Below are 15064 nucleotides of genomic sequence, written 5' to 3' on the forward strand. Positions count from 1 at the left end.
AATGTAATCCAATTACATCTAAAAGGGCACAGTTTCCTCACATTTCTAGCCACATTGTTTTTGAAAAGTGAAGAAAACTTCACTTGAGGTATGTACAGTGGGAAATCTTAATTAGTTTCTCAGCTTGTGCACGAGCTTGTGCACAAGAGTAATTTATCACACAGTGGTATACTTTTTCCTCGGCATGAGAAAGTTGGGGTCCTTTTACTGTGACATAACTATAAATTCGTTTTAAAAATGATCCCATCAGTTAAAAGTCCCAAGGAGGATTTGAGGCAGATTATATTTGGGTAAACAGCTCAATCTGCACTCTACATGCATTGAAAGGAAATCTGCTTCTAGGAAGGAAATACTTATTTTTGGATTACAGTGAACAGGTGAATTACCACAAAGGTTCAGATTTTGTAGTACATGTCCATAAATAGCAGCTGCTATTCAAGCCATGAGCTAATAATATTGTTTATCCTCTAAAGGATAGACATAGAGCTTCATCCTAACTGGGTTGATTTTTTTTTTTGGACTTTTTTTCTATTTCTGAAGACCATGCCTAAACTTACTGATGGTACTCAATTCCTTTTCAGCAATCCTGTTTTGGCCACCTAGCCATTATATTTCTAATCTGATGATTGTTGTTAATGCTATGACACTACATTAGTACATTTAGGATTGAATCTACATTAAGGGACACAGCTTCTTTTTCAGACTGAGGAGTATACTTTGGGTGATATTTCATGGGCCACACTTACAAAAGTAGGTGGACCAGGACCAAAAGAGTATGATTTAATTCAGTTAAAATCATAATGAAAATGATATTGAACTGATTTGAAATATTACAAGTTGGTGGTGACTTTTGGAGAAACTCTGGAAGCAGTTTCAAAGGCTCTGGACTTTGGCCTGTACACCCTTGATCTAAGATTCTGATTTACATATTTGCCAGGAGGACTATTGAGATAACTCAACAGAAATTACTCCTAAATAAAATATATACAATCTTGTACTTCTGAGTAAACTATTGTGACTAACTTTTATGTATGTTATTGGGCTGCCAGCTGTAGAAGTACTTCACTTTTAAAACTTCTGTCACTAGACACATACAACTTTAAAAATAACAGAAATAGTAGAATATGAGGAATATGAGGAAAGGATTTTGAAGAAGTGAAACTCATTAGAGCAGAAAAGCCAAATTTGTTTATATAGACTGTACAATTCACATAAATTTCAAATCTATATCTCAGCAACAGGAATGTAAGGATTGCCTACCCTAATAGACTCAGGCTCACAAGCAGGAACTTAATGATATCTGATTTATTAAAGAATAGTATGCAAATACAGAGAAAGCTGAGAATGAGCAAAAGCGCGCCAAATACAAACTAAAAACCCTTGGCACAAACATAATCCCTCCCCTCGCCCGGCCGTTTCAAACTCCACCCCCCCCCAGGTGCTGGTAACCGTTTCTGCTGATGTCCTGGGAAAGGAACCTTGAACACACAAGATAACCCAAACACATTCCAATCCAGCTGCTAACATATAACAATCCCATGAGACAGAATCCTCCTCCCCCCCCAAACGAAACATGCATCAGCCAAATGACATGCGAAACGTTACGATGCAGCGGTAACATTGGAACAATGAACATGACAAGGAATCCATAATTTCCATGCATTGCAGGACAGCATAATCCCTGACATAATCCCAGGCCTGGGAATAAACACCTATAACAACAACTGGAGGCCACAAGTTCTCCGTATCTCATATACTTACTATCCTATGACATGGTAATGTCTAATAGAAGAGAATATTTGTAGCTCAGATTGAACTGGGGAGTCCTTGGTGCTCTCTGAGTTGGTTGTTTGCTTGCAGACATTTCATTACACAACTAGGTAACAACATCAGCACTCATCTGTGCACTGATGATGTTACCTTGTTGGGTAATGAAATGTCTGCAAGCAAACAACCAAGCTCAGAGAGCACCAAGGACTCCATGGTAATGTCTTTTAGGTTTTACTGTGGTGTAGATGTCTCTCACGGACTACGAACCCTAACAGCAAATTGAAGTATGTCATTCAAAGACAAAGAGGACAAAGAATAAGCACTGGCTTTATGGAACTTGTCTTGCTTTCCATGGACATCTCAGAATTAATCACAAATGGAAGGTAGGCATGATGGACAGGATAGACTTTTAGTTTGATCTTAGGAAGGCTACTCTTATGTTTGTGTAATATAGACTGCCATCTATGCTAGAGAGATGTCATGAAATGAATCTTTTAGCATGAATTTGCCAACTAAATGCATGCATCTCTCAAAAATATATTTCTCTAACAGCAGATGATTTTTGTACAATATTTCACTTCATTTGTATGTTAAGATAGTTCTGCATTTCAGGACATCCAGTGGGGACATGGCAGCCTGAACAGCTGTGCCCATGGGCTCCGTGGGCAGAACTGACAGCATGGCAATTTTTTTGGGCTCAGGCAGTTTTTCCTGAAGCCCAGGAGCATTTTTCTGGAGAAAGGAGAACATTCATAATCACCCCATCTGTCCTTCAGATGGCTGCTTGAAGCCAGAAGATTGCAAACAGTGTTCACATTTGACTGGTAAGAGCAGCTGGGAGGCTGGGGCATCACCATTTCCAAGCCACACTGTAGCCTTAAAGGGACATTAAGAACAGCCACCCCATTTCTAAATCACCCAATTTAGAAATGGGGTGATTACTCTCTTAGGGTACGCATACTTTTAAGTATGCGTACCCTAAGAGAGGCTTTCTACAGCAAGGAGAAACTGGTTCTCTTGGTGCTTATTGTTTTGTGATTAATTTTTCTTAATTTTTTTTTTTAGTTTTGGACTTTGCTTTCCATCCAAATACTGAGGAGGGTTGAGAGTACGTAATCATCTCCCTGTTATTATTTTTGTTCTAAATTTAAAGATATTAGTATTTCGCTACATGTTGAATCTGCTGTTTTGAACTTCCAGCTTTCTGCTGCTACTTTTCCTGGAGAACAGTCTATTATGTTTCTCCCACTTGCATAAATACATTTCAGAATTTTTCTGTTATCCTCCACTTTCACTGGTTAAGTAGCTAGGGGGCGTCATAATCTACTGTGCGAGACATGGAGGATTTCGATCAGACTTTTTCTGACTTCCATCGAAACTTTAAACAGATGCTTTCTGATTCCTGTCAAGCTCTTATGCAAGGCATTGAGGATTTTGTGGAAAACATGAGGTTTAAAATGTGTCATCTGTTTGGGGATGTTGGGGATGAAATTGAAGAATTTAACAGCAATAGAAATGTTTCTTCTAACAATGAGATTGGGGCTTCTGTTGAAATGATGGATGAAGATTGGACAGTCAAGCTGAAGAAATTTAAGGGACAGATCGAGTTGCAAGCCACAAGTGAAACTGCCTTTTTGATGGAACGCTATGGAAAAGAAGGGGTTATTATGCATGGGAGGTTTTCTGAAGAGAAGCCAGAGTTTTTGAGAGGGGCAGTTCAGTTGTTCAATTTCTTTATGAAAAAAGCTCTGCTTATTGTGGGGATACATAAATGCTCTGGTTTATTTTGAAGTGGGGTAAGGGTTTAAGAATATTTATCTGGATTCCTTTTACAGTCTGGCTGATTTCATTTATCTTTAACTATTTGGATTAAGATTATTAAGGTATAAAAAATAATAATAAATGTTTGGTTTTGGGTTTAATACGATTAAGATCATTATAATTGTTGTATTATTAATTACAATGGCAGAATTTATATTTTTTTAGTTTGATCTTTATTATAGTAAAGTATATAATACTTTAGTATAATATATATATGGTATACACACACACACACACACAGAGAGACATATTCTTTTAACATAAGGGGAGGGAGCAATTGTACTTAGTGATTTTTATATTGTGCCAATGGAGTGATTTATATTGTGCCAATGGAATGATTTATAATGTGATTTTGGTTTAATATAGAATAAGGGATTGATTGTGGAAGATTGTTGTATATCCTTGTTGTTAAAAGTCGGAAGTCACCTCTTTTTGTAACTTTTTAAAAAAAAATTTCCTTGTGTTTCCACACTTTCTTCGTCTTTTTTCTTTCTCTTTGTAGCTTTTTTTTTTCTGTAGTTTTTATCTTTGTCCGAATCTAATAAAATTCTTATTTTAAAAAAGATATTTCTGCATTTCAGTGTTAGACTACTGTAAAGGGCTTGCCTCTTGCCACCTCCTCAAAACTAATTTAAGAACTGTTATCCTCAGCTCATAGCAACCATGAGTACGTTAAAATTATGTCTTAATTTATATGCCAAGAAGGAAATAGAGTGAAACAGAGGATAATCACTTGCTAAAAGAATTCAGTTGCATTGATGAAGAAACTATAACCAGTCCAATACAATAAACCATTTAAAAGGAGGCTGCTATGTAATGATCAAATCGAGGAAGCAAGTGAGAAAGGACAGAACTGCACTATTAATAGAGAAATCAGTTATTAGCAGTGCATAACTACTTTTCAGCTAACCAGCCTAGTTCTCAGTGTGAATCTGATCGCTGTGAAAAGACTCTTTTCCCTATATGCCACCTATGCCTGCTTATCAGTATAATTGATGGATACATTAAAAGCCCTTTAAATGTTATGCTAGCTACGTGAGAAAAACTCTCTAAATGGCCCTATTCACATTTAAATTAGCTCATAGATAAGAAACAGCCTTTTTTTTTTCAAATCATATATACTGGGTAGCCTACAGGACTGCCTGTTTTGATGATTTGAATACTGGAATCAGACAACACTGGAATCAGAGAATACTTCAGTGCGTCATTTAACCCACACTACAATAGTAGCACCTCTCATTTACAAAATAGATGGTACCCCAAATTGTTTTGTATACCAGAAATATCAATAATTTCTTAATTAATATTCATATACCACTGTTTCCCCTTGATCACTAGCATATACAGGTAGTCCTTGCTTAGAGACCACAATTGAGACCAGCTACTCTGTCACTGACCGTCACAGTCACTAAGTGGAAAATCATGTGACCACAACAGGCCTACGACATCACTTCCCCTTTGGTTGTTAAGCAAAATATCACCATGACTTATGATTTTACTTCTGCCTTCTCTGTTAATTCTGCTTGTTGCAAGCCAGTTGCGAAGCACACAAATGGTGATCACGTGACCGTGGGATGCTGTGAAAGTTGTAAATGCAAGGATTGCTTGCAAACTTTTTCTTTACACTGTTGTAACTCCGAACAGTCATTAAACAAGGCAGTCAGTAAGCCAGGACTACCTATATAGGACTCATCTAAATTTTTGCTGCATCAACCCTATGGTTGATTGGGCTGAGGGATAGTGACCAAAATCACCCAGTAAGCTTCCATGGCCAAGTGTAGACTTGAACCTGTCCTTTCCTATTTCTAATCCAACACCATAACTACTTTATTGCACTGTTTTCTGTCTTTGTTTGGAATTATACAAATGCTACTGATTTCTTATAGAGACAGTTCTGCTCTGCTCATCCATCAGCAGCGTCATTAAGAGGTGCAAAGGCAGTGTCAGACTGATAATAGTGACGTCATGACAGAAGCATCACCCTTCCTCTACATGTGTCACTATGTTGCATATACACCCAAAAGGGGCAGACCTCACAATTCTGCTTTTGTCATTCTGACGAAAGCAGCAGGATCATGCAGACTGGACTGCATAGTGATGTGGACTAATTTTAGCTAAGGGCAACAGCTACCCACCATTGGCTTGTATACCTGCGTTATAACTTAGTGCAATATGTGTTCCAACCATTCCAGTTTATACATGATGGTTAATGGCTTATCATAGTGTATGAGTCGATCGATTTGTGGCTTATTCAACAATTTTTGGTTAATCAGACTGGGGTTTAGACTATTGTGTGATATTCCTGTACCTGGTTTTCGTCAAACTGCTGCTTGTCCAGTAATGCCTAACAGCAGTTACTTCAGGCTCATATTTCATGCATCTGCAATCTTATGCATACAGTAATTATTTAGGAGTCAACACCACGGAACTTGTTAATACTAACTCCTAATGGAGCAGATTTAGGAAGCTGCTGTATGTCTTTTAAATACTTGTTCCAGGGTGCAAGCCAGCCTGCAAAAGCTCTAAGTCTATTATCATGAACAGGATTTCACTAGACATATTTGAATCATTGAACACTGTTAGGTCTCAAAACTGTTTCCTGTGAAGTGCAACGAAGGCATGAGCTATGCTGATGCAGTTCAACACCCAATCACAGTCCTCCACCAGAAATATTTAAACATCATTCAGAGAGGCAAAGATTAGATGTGAAGATAAGAGCCTCAGAGAATTCCCAGTAAAAGATAAGAATGAAATGCCGTAAGCCTGATGCAGTCTGGTTTGAGTGGTTAATGAGCTAAAGAACCTTTGGAGGAGACTGACAGCTACTCAAGGCAATGATACTATTTATTTTAATCATGCTTTTATTCTGAATAATTGATGAAAAAGGATTTCTACTTATGCATATATACAGTATGTATACATACATTTATATTCAACACTGCTTAAGTTTTGTCAAGTATAGATGAAAAAGATAGAAGACTTTAAAAATCTCCAAATGCTGGTAAGATCTTTATCCAATACACACAACTCAGTGAGAGACAAAGCAGAGATTATTTAGTCTAACCATCTATACAATGTAGGATTCCATTACTTTAGTATCTCCAACATATGGCCATAAAGCTTCTGTTTTAAATATTTCCAGTGAAGGACATTCTACCATCTCCTGAGATGGCCTGTTCCATTGTGAAACAGCTTTTAACATTAGGAATATTTTCTTTGTTTTTTAAATAATAATTTTATTAAAGATTTACAATGATAAAAACCAATACAAACTTAAAAACAAAGAAAAGAATAGGTGCAGAAAAGAAAAAAAATAGAAAAGAAAGAAAAAGAAAAATAGAAAAGAAAAAATAATATAGTAAAGAAAAAGAAAAGAAATATATAAAAAAGTGACTTCCCCCTTCATCACAACAAATATAAACAATTTTAGTAACTTATCACCTTCTCTTAAAATACAACAAATCTCCCCATATCCCATCTCTTATCTATAAACAAATCCATAAAGCCTCATCATTTCAGTCCTGATGTCAGCAAAAGTCCATTAAGGGTTACCAGAGATAACAATATATCTATTTTAACCTTGATCAAATAAACCAACTTTATATTCCTTCCTTTGACTTCTAAGTCTTTAGTCCTTTCAAATAATGTCCTAGACTTGATTTCTTTTCATTTTTTTCTTTGTCCCTTCTCACAAAATTCTTCAAAGCTTTAACAAGCCTCTATTGTAAATCCAGTATAGGAAAATTATCCAGGTCACTCTTCTGGTTCATTATTTGTATCTCCCTTTTAATTATTAAGACACTAGCCAGTTTCTTCTGTATGTCCAGTGTACAGTAAAATATTTTTTCCATGCCATTCTTGTAGCCTGTTATTTTTTAAATCCACTTTCAAATCAGTCTCAATGATGTCAGGTAATACTTGTTCCTCTTCCATAGCATCTTTTAAAGAGAATCTATCTGTAGAGGCAGACACTCTTAAAATTCACTTCTGGGTCCACTGTTCAAAAATATCCTTCAATATATTTAACATTGAAATATTTTGCTTCATTCTGTATTAGTAACTCAAGTTTGAATGTTCTTCTCCTTTAATTGTAATCTTTAGTCCCTTCTAGTTCCCTCTAGTGTCTAATTTTTAAAGTCTTATCTTTTTTGTTTTGTTTTGTTTTAAAGAATTCAAAACAGAAGCATTTTCCCATGGGAAGGATTCTTTATAATTAATTCCAAACTCTTATTTCAAATTTTTCTGGACCCTTGTTCTGTTTGCAACTTTCTAAAATCAAAGTTTTAATCACCCTTTTGCTGTTTATTCCAGAAAAAAAGTTTTTTAAGTCCTTAAACTTGTATTTAAAACTTAATTAGGTTAGGATTGAAGGAAGCTCACCCAATGCTATAAAACTTGTCAGTCCAAAGGTTCCTAATAGCTGAAAAGCAATTAACAAGCAATTTCCAAAAGTGATTAGAAAAGGAAGTAAGTGAACCCAGTGTTCTTTTAAAGGCACCAACTGCATTTTGAGCAGATGGCTATTCCTTCATCTCCCAGAGGTCTAAACCCACAAGAGACTGCTGCCTTGCTATCTTCTCATGAGGAGCAACTGTCTGGAGCACTTGTGGGTGATCTTAAGTCCTCTCCTTGTCCAGAAAGGAATTATGAAGACCCAGTCTACTTGCTGGCTCTTCATTCCACCAGGGTCATTGACTCTGCTTTTCACTGAGCCATCTTCAGTTCATTTCTTCCCTGGAAGTCCAACATTAGGAATCTTTTCTGATGCCCCCCAAAATTCCATTTTTTGTAATTCAACATATTACTTCTTATCCTGTCTTCTTGAACAATTTTGAATAATTCTGCTCCGCCATCTTCTACATAACATACTCTAGACACTTAAAGATACTACATATGTACCCACAGTCTTCTTCTCTCCAGGCTAAACATACCAAACATTTCCAATGTTTCCTCATAAGTTTTCCCTTCTTGCCTCCTGACCATTGTTTATTTATTATTTAAATTTATATCACCGCCCATCTCCCCCCAATGGGGGATGCTGGGTGGTTAATGTCTAATTGTTGCTACTCTCCTTTAGAATGCTCTGGTTTCTCAATATCCTACCTAAAATGTGGGTCTCAGAACTGCACCCAATATTCTAGGTAAAATCTGATAAATGCAGAATGGAGAGCTTGACACATACTTTTATTGATATAACATGGGATTACATTTGTTTTTGAAGTTTCATCACTACTGGTTCATGTTGAGCCTGTGATCCACCAAGATATGCATTAAGATCAATGACACTTAACTTGGAAAAAATATGCATGGGGCTATAATCTAAATTATTTTAAAATACAGTAATCATATTTTTTAAAAAATTATTAATAATTAAATGGGTGAGAAATACCAATTGTCAGCACCTGATCATTCGAGCATTCACACAATCACAGTCAGGAGGCTGGGATCCCTTTAACTGTTTTAATGAAATGTAATGAATGGTACAGAAGGCAAGCTGTGAATAAAGATTTCCCGCTCAAACCTAACGTAAAAACTACATTCCCTTAGTTAGTCCCCTTTCCCATGAAACCATGTCACCGTCCCTCCCATCCAGACGGTATTCTTGGCATATCTCAACCACATGTCCTTGATGTCCTCCATAGCCATAATAAACCACTTCACACTCCAACTTCACATCCCCTCCCATCTGGTGACACAGATTCCATTCCTTGGAGAAGGAAATGATGGTAGATGTTTGTAAAACCTTTGATCGGGGGGATCTGACATAACGCCCCCCCCCCAAGAAAGACAAAAAAAACCCCAATCAGATATTACATGAAATTAAGCAATGAGGTTAGTAAGGAGAGGGCTTAGAAAGATACTTTGCATGAAACTTTTTGGTTAAAAGAGGAGCATTAACATGACATGCATCAACTCACTCAGGATCTGGAAAATGCTTCCATTGAATCAAGTACTGTAAAGATTTGCAAAAAAATCAAGAGTCCAGAATGTCTTTAACTTCAAAATGTTGATGGCCATTGATCATGATGGGTGGAGGGGTTGCTGCAGGCTGGTGCCACTTAGAACGTTCCAGTGCAGGTTTAAGCAAGCTGCAATGAAAAACAGGGTGAAGCCTTTTAAGGGTGTGTGTGTGTGTGTGGGGGGGGTAATTGTACTTGAACAGTCACAGGATTAATAATTTTAGTGATGGGGAAAGGTCCAACAAACATGGGGGCAACCTTCTTTGAGGGTTGTTGGGAGCGTAAAAATTTGGTAGAGAGATAAACAAGATCGCCCACTTTAAGAGATAAACAAGATCACCCACTTTAAATTTCCATTCTGGGTGCCTGTGACGGTCAGCAAACTTTTTCTGAGTTTCATGGGTGTGATCTAATGCCTGGGGGATGACCGGCCAATTAGTGGCAATCTGTGCAGCCCAGTCAGCTACTGAGGAGTCAGGCAAGGATTGCAATTGAAGTCCAGGTATTGGAATGAAGTCCTGGCCATAAGCAATATAAAAAGGGGAAAACCCAGTGCTTTGGTGAACTGCATTATTATAAGCAACCTTAGCGAAAGGGAGGAGGTCCACCCAATCGTCCTGTTGGAAGCTAATGTAGCAGCATAAGAATTGCTCTAGAGTAGACTGAGCCTGTTCAGGTGCTCCGTCCGTCTGCGGATGGCTCGATGAGCTGAGGGATTGCTGGACACCAATTAATTTCAAAAATGCCTGCCAAAATTTGGAAGTAAATTGGACGCCTCTGTTGGAAATTACACTCGTGGGACATCCATAAATTTTATAGATATGCGTGAGAAATAGCTTGGCTAATTGCTGAGCAGTTGGGATTTTAGCGCAAGGTATAAAATGAGCCTGCTTGGAAAACAAATCAATTACATTCCAAATAACAGTCTTGTTTTTACTCTCAGGTAAATCCACAATAAAATCCATGGCGATTTCTTTCCACGGAGCCTTGGGGGAGGCTATGGGTTGTAAAAGTCCTTGTGGTTTCCCCCCCCCCCCTTTCTCTTCGCTTGGGCACAGACATGGCATGAGGTGACATAGGACTGTACATCAGCACGAAGGAAGGGCCACCAAAATTGGTGCCTTACCAAGTGAAGGCAAAATGACCTGCAGATTTAACATCATGGGAACGGTGTAAAATTGTCTGGCGAAGTGACTCAGGCACGTAGATTTTGCCGTTACAATACCAGACGTTGTCAATTTCAGTTAGTTGGGTTTTGTTACATTGTAACCAGAGATTGTTAGAGAGCGGCTGAAGCAGTTCCTCTTTTAGGTCAGCCTGCACTTTCACTTTCCTGGCTACTGCTTGTTTGCACGTTACGCAAGCTCTTTCAAGCTGCTTCTGAGAGAAAACTGTGCTTACAATTTGAGTTTGGGCAGTGTGATATTGCGGGAGGTGAGAAAGTGCATCAGCAAGAAAATTCCTCTTGCCAGGAAGGAAATTTAGGGTAAAATTAAAGCGGCTAAAAAATTGAGCCCAACGAATTTGTTTGCCATTCAATTTCCTGGGGGTCTGTAAAGCTTGGTGGGTTTTGTGATCAGTCCAAACCTCAAAGGGATAACGAGCACCCTCTAGCAAATGCCTCCAATGTGTGAGAGCAGTTTTTACAGCAAAAGCCCCTTTTTCCCAAATGGGCCAGTTGCACTCAGAGTCTGAAAATTTGCGTGAGAGGTATGTGCAGGGGCAGGGAAAACCTGTTTCATCTTTTTGAACCAAAACTGCCCCGATAGCTGAGTCAGAAGCATCTGCTTGCACAATAAAGGGGCGAGTTGGGTCTGGGTGGGCTAGAATGGGTTCTCTGGTAAAAAGAAGCTTTAAATGGTCAAAAGCGGTTTGACATTCAGAAGTCCAGGCAAGTCTAGCCCCCGGGGAGGTAACTTTCCGGGTTTCCCCCCTCCCTCTAGTTTTCAACAAGTCAGTGAGAGGCAAAGCAATTTGAGCAAATTGGGGGATAAAATTTCTATAGAAATTCGCGAAGCCTAGAAAACTTTGAAGTTGACGCCTGGTGTGAGGGGGTTCCCACTCCATGATGTCTTGTACTTTGGCAGGATCCATTTCAACACCCTTGGAAGAAATATGATGGCCCAAATAGTTGAGCTGGGACTTGTGGAACTCACATTTAGAGAGCTTAGCATATACCTTAGCATTTCTTAGTTTGTGCAAGACTTTCTTGACAAGCTGAACGTGGTCTTTGAAGTTGTCAGAATAGATTAAAATGTCATCCAAGTAAACCAGGACCCCTTTGTACAAATGTTCATGGAGGACCTCATTGATATATTGCATAAACACTCCAGGGGCCCCTGCTAACCCAAATGGGAGGACTTTGTATTGATAGGAACCTAGAGGGCAGTTAAATGCTGTTTTCCATTCATCCCCCTCCCAAACTCGAATTCTAAAGTAGGCTTCTCTGAGGTCAAGTTTGGTGAATACGTTTCCCTTTGATAGGTGTGATAGCATGTATTTCATTAAGGGGAGAGGGTATTGATTGTTTATTGAGATGGCATTTATTCCACGGTAATCCGTGCAGAGTCTCAGAGAGCCATCTTTTTTTGCCCGGAAGAACACCAGGGCTGCCAAAGGTGAATTGGCAGGCTCAATGAACCCCCTCTCTAAGTTTTTGTCAATGGATTCCCTGAGAACCCGTTTCTCAGTTTCTGACATAGCATACCTTTGGGTCGATTTCAATGGCACAGTCAGTTTTTCTGTGAGGAGGCAATTGGTCACACTCTTTCTCATCGAACACATCAAGAAAGTCTGTATACTCAGGTGGAATGTCGGGCTGTGCCACAGGTTCTGCCGCAGGGGTGTGGTTGAGGAGGGTGCTGGCTACATTCCGCTCGAGTTGTGGTACAGTAAAGAGGTTGCCAGCCCCATTTTTAAACAATAAAGCACCTGAGTCCCAGTCGATTTGTGGCTTTCTACTCTTTAGCCACAGGAGTCCCAGGATGATAGAATAGTTGGTGATAGGGGCTACAATAAATTGCAAGGTTTCTTTATGCCCCCCCCCCAACCTCATGGCCAAAGTCTCAGTTTGGAAATTCACAGGACCCCCATGGGCAACTGAACCGTCCATCTGGGTGAAAATAATTGGATTTTTAAGTCTTTTGGTTTTAAGGCTCAGTGTGTCAATTAGGGCAGGGTATATCAGACATTTTGTGCACCCCGAGTCTAACATAGCTGTCAGATTGGCTTTGTGCTGAGTTCTTAAGTTTTTTAGTTCTACTTTCACCAGCAAGGTGGGGCAATTATCACTCATCAAAGGGTCTTCTTTGTCGTCTATCTCCGAAGTAGGCATGTTGTGCCCTGGAGTTTCCACCTGCTCGCGGGTGTGATTTAGAACAGGTGAAATTCGTTTCCCACCAGCTCCAGTTCCTCCTGTTTGGAATCTTCGCCAGAATCAATGAGGGACTTCACCTCTGGATCCTTTCAGGCCAACGCTGTTGCAGCGGCTGCCTTGCGTCTAGTTGGCAGGGTTTTAGCCAGTTTGGTTGCTCCTTTCGGGGCGTCTGACTCCCCATGTGGGCATTCTGCTGCTCTGTGGGTGTCCTTCCCACATTTGGAACAGCTCCTTGTCACGGAATAGTTTTCACTGAGTGAAGGGAACTTGACCTGGGACTATGGTATTTTTTCCCATCATTTGCGCTTGGAGTTGGTATTGGGTATTCTCCACCTCCCCTGCTAGGCAGATCCATTCTTTCAAAGTTGGGGGTCTCCGTGGCAGAGCGCCCATCTCAGGATTTCTGGCTGCAAGTCCCCTTTGAAGTAATCAATCTTAGTGGTTTCCAACCAGTTGATAACTTTTCCGGCAAGAGCTTTGAACTCCATGGCATACTCCGCCACGGTCCTTCCACCATGCCTAAGTTGCTGGATACCTGTCTTCACCCTCATCTTGTCAAGTGGGTCCTCGAACCGGTCTCTCAGTGCCCTCATGAAGTCATGCAGGCTGTTCAGCTCTAGGGCCATGGCATCATGCAGTTGCACAAACCACTCTGCTGCAGGTCCCCAGAGCCTGGCGCCTACCTGACTCACTTTCTTGTACTCAGTGGGAAAGGAAGACCCATATTCCTTCATGTATATGGACACGTTGGTCAAGAAGACTGTCGTGGGTCCCTATCGAACTTAAGTTGTATGTCCTTCGGGGTTGCAGCCAGTGTCGCCCTGCTGGGCAGAGCTCTTCCTGAGTCGCCTTGGCTCTCTGGGTGGCCTCCACTCCACTGGCGCCTCACTGGGAATTTGAAATCCCAGGTTGGGGTTAGGGTACGCCATCTTCCTCGTGAGTCCAGCGACACCACTCTGGATAGCTGAGTTGAGATTTCTGCCAAGGGGTATGCCATGGTCTAGAGGGTTCGCGATAGCTGCTGCAACACCACTTCCATAGCACACATCCTCGCCTCCAGGCTCCGCATTTCTTGCGGAGTTCCATTGGGGTCTGGTATGGTCCCATGCGACCCCGGACTCTGCACCCTTACTTGTGCCTCCACAGGTGGAGGGGCTCTTCCCTCTTCCTCTCTGGTACCGGGCTGGGAAGGACCCATCTGTGGTTCTTCTATGATAACACTTGGCCTCTGAGGCTCTCTCATGAAATTGAGGGAGAGGAGGGCACTTTCCAACTCTGTAGTGTTGAGCCGGGGTTCCATCTCACACTCACTGTCCCCATTCCCCGAGCTCTGTCTCTTTTTCTTCTTCCACTTTGGCGTACAGCACTGTCCTCCCGATGATGGTAAAGGCGATGGCTGCTTAGCCCGGGATTTTCCGTGTTTAGGCATGGTTCGTCAACTCTCAGCTGATTACTTGCTCATGAAGAGTTTTTGAAAAGATGGATTCGCAGCTTAATGTCAGCACCTGATCATTCGAGCATTCACACAATCACAGTCAGGAGGCTGGGATTCCTTTAACTGTTTTAATTAAGCATAATGAATGGTACAGAAGGCAAGCTGTGAATAAAGATTTCCCACTCAAACCTAACTTAAAAACTACATTCCCTTAGTTAGTCCCCTTTCCCATGAAACCATGTCACTCCCCCTCCCATCCAGATGGTATTCCTGGCATATCTCAACCCCCTGTCCTTGATGTCCTCCATAGCCATAATAAACCACTTCACACTCCAAGTTCACACCCCCTCCCATCTGGCGACACAGAGTCCATTCCTTGGAGAAGGAAATGATGGTAAATGCTCCGATAAGGGTTTTTGTAAAACCTTTGATTGGGGGGGATCTGACACCAATGTGGCTACAAACTCCTTAAGGGAGTCAGAAGAAGGACATGCTGAAGCTCAAGTATATGTTAAAACAATACTATCAAACATTTATTATAGTTTTATTATGTTTCAGTTTCAGTTTTATTTATTACAGCCTTTAGCCAGCAAATAAAACAGAAATAAAAAAGGGGGGAAAGGGAGTCAAAATAGATAAACACCAATCGGCATGCACAGCAATCCATCTTAAATTTTACTACGGAAACCCTGCCAAAACCTT

This window comes from Candoia aspera, chromosome 5, assembly GCF_035149785.1.
Source record: "Candoia aspera isolate rCanAsp1 chromosome 5, rCanAsp1.hap2, whole genome shotgun sequence".
In the NCBI taxonomy this organism is placed as follows: Eukaryota; Metazoa; Chordata; class Lepidosauria; order Squamata; family Boidae; genus Candoia; species Candoia aspera.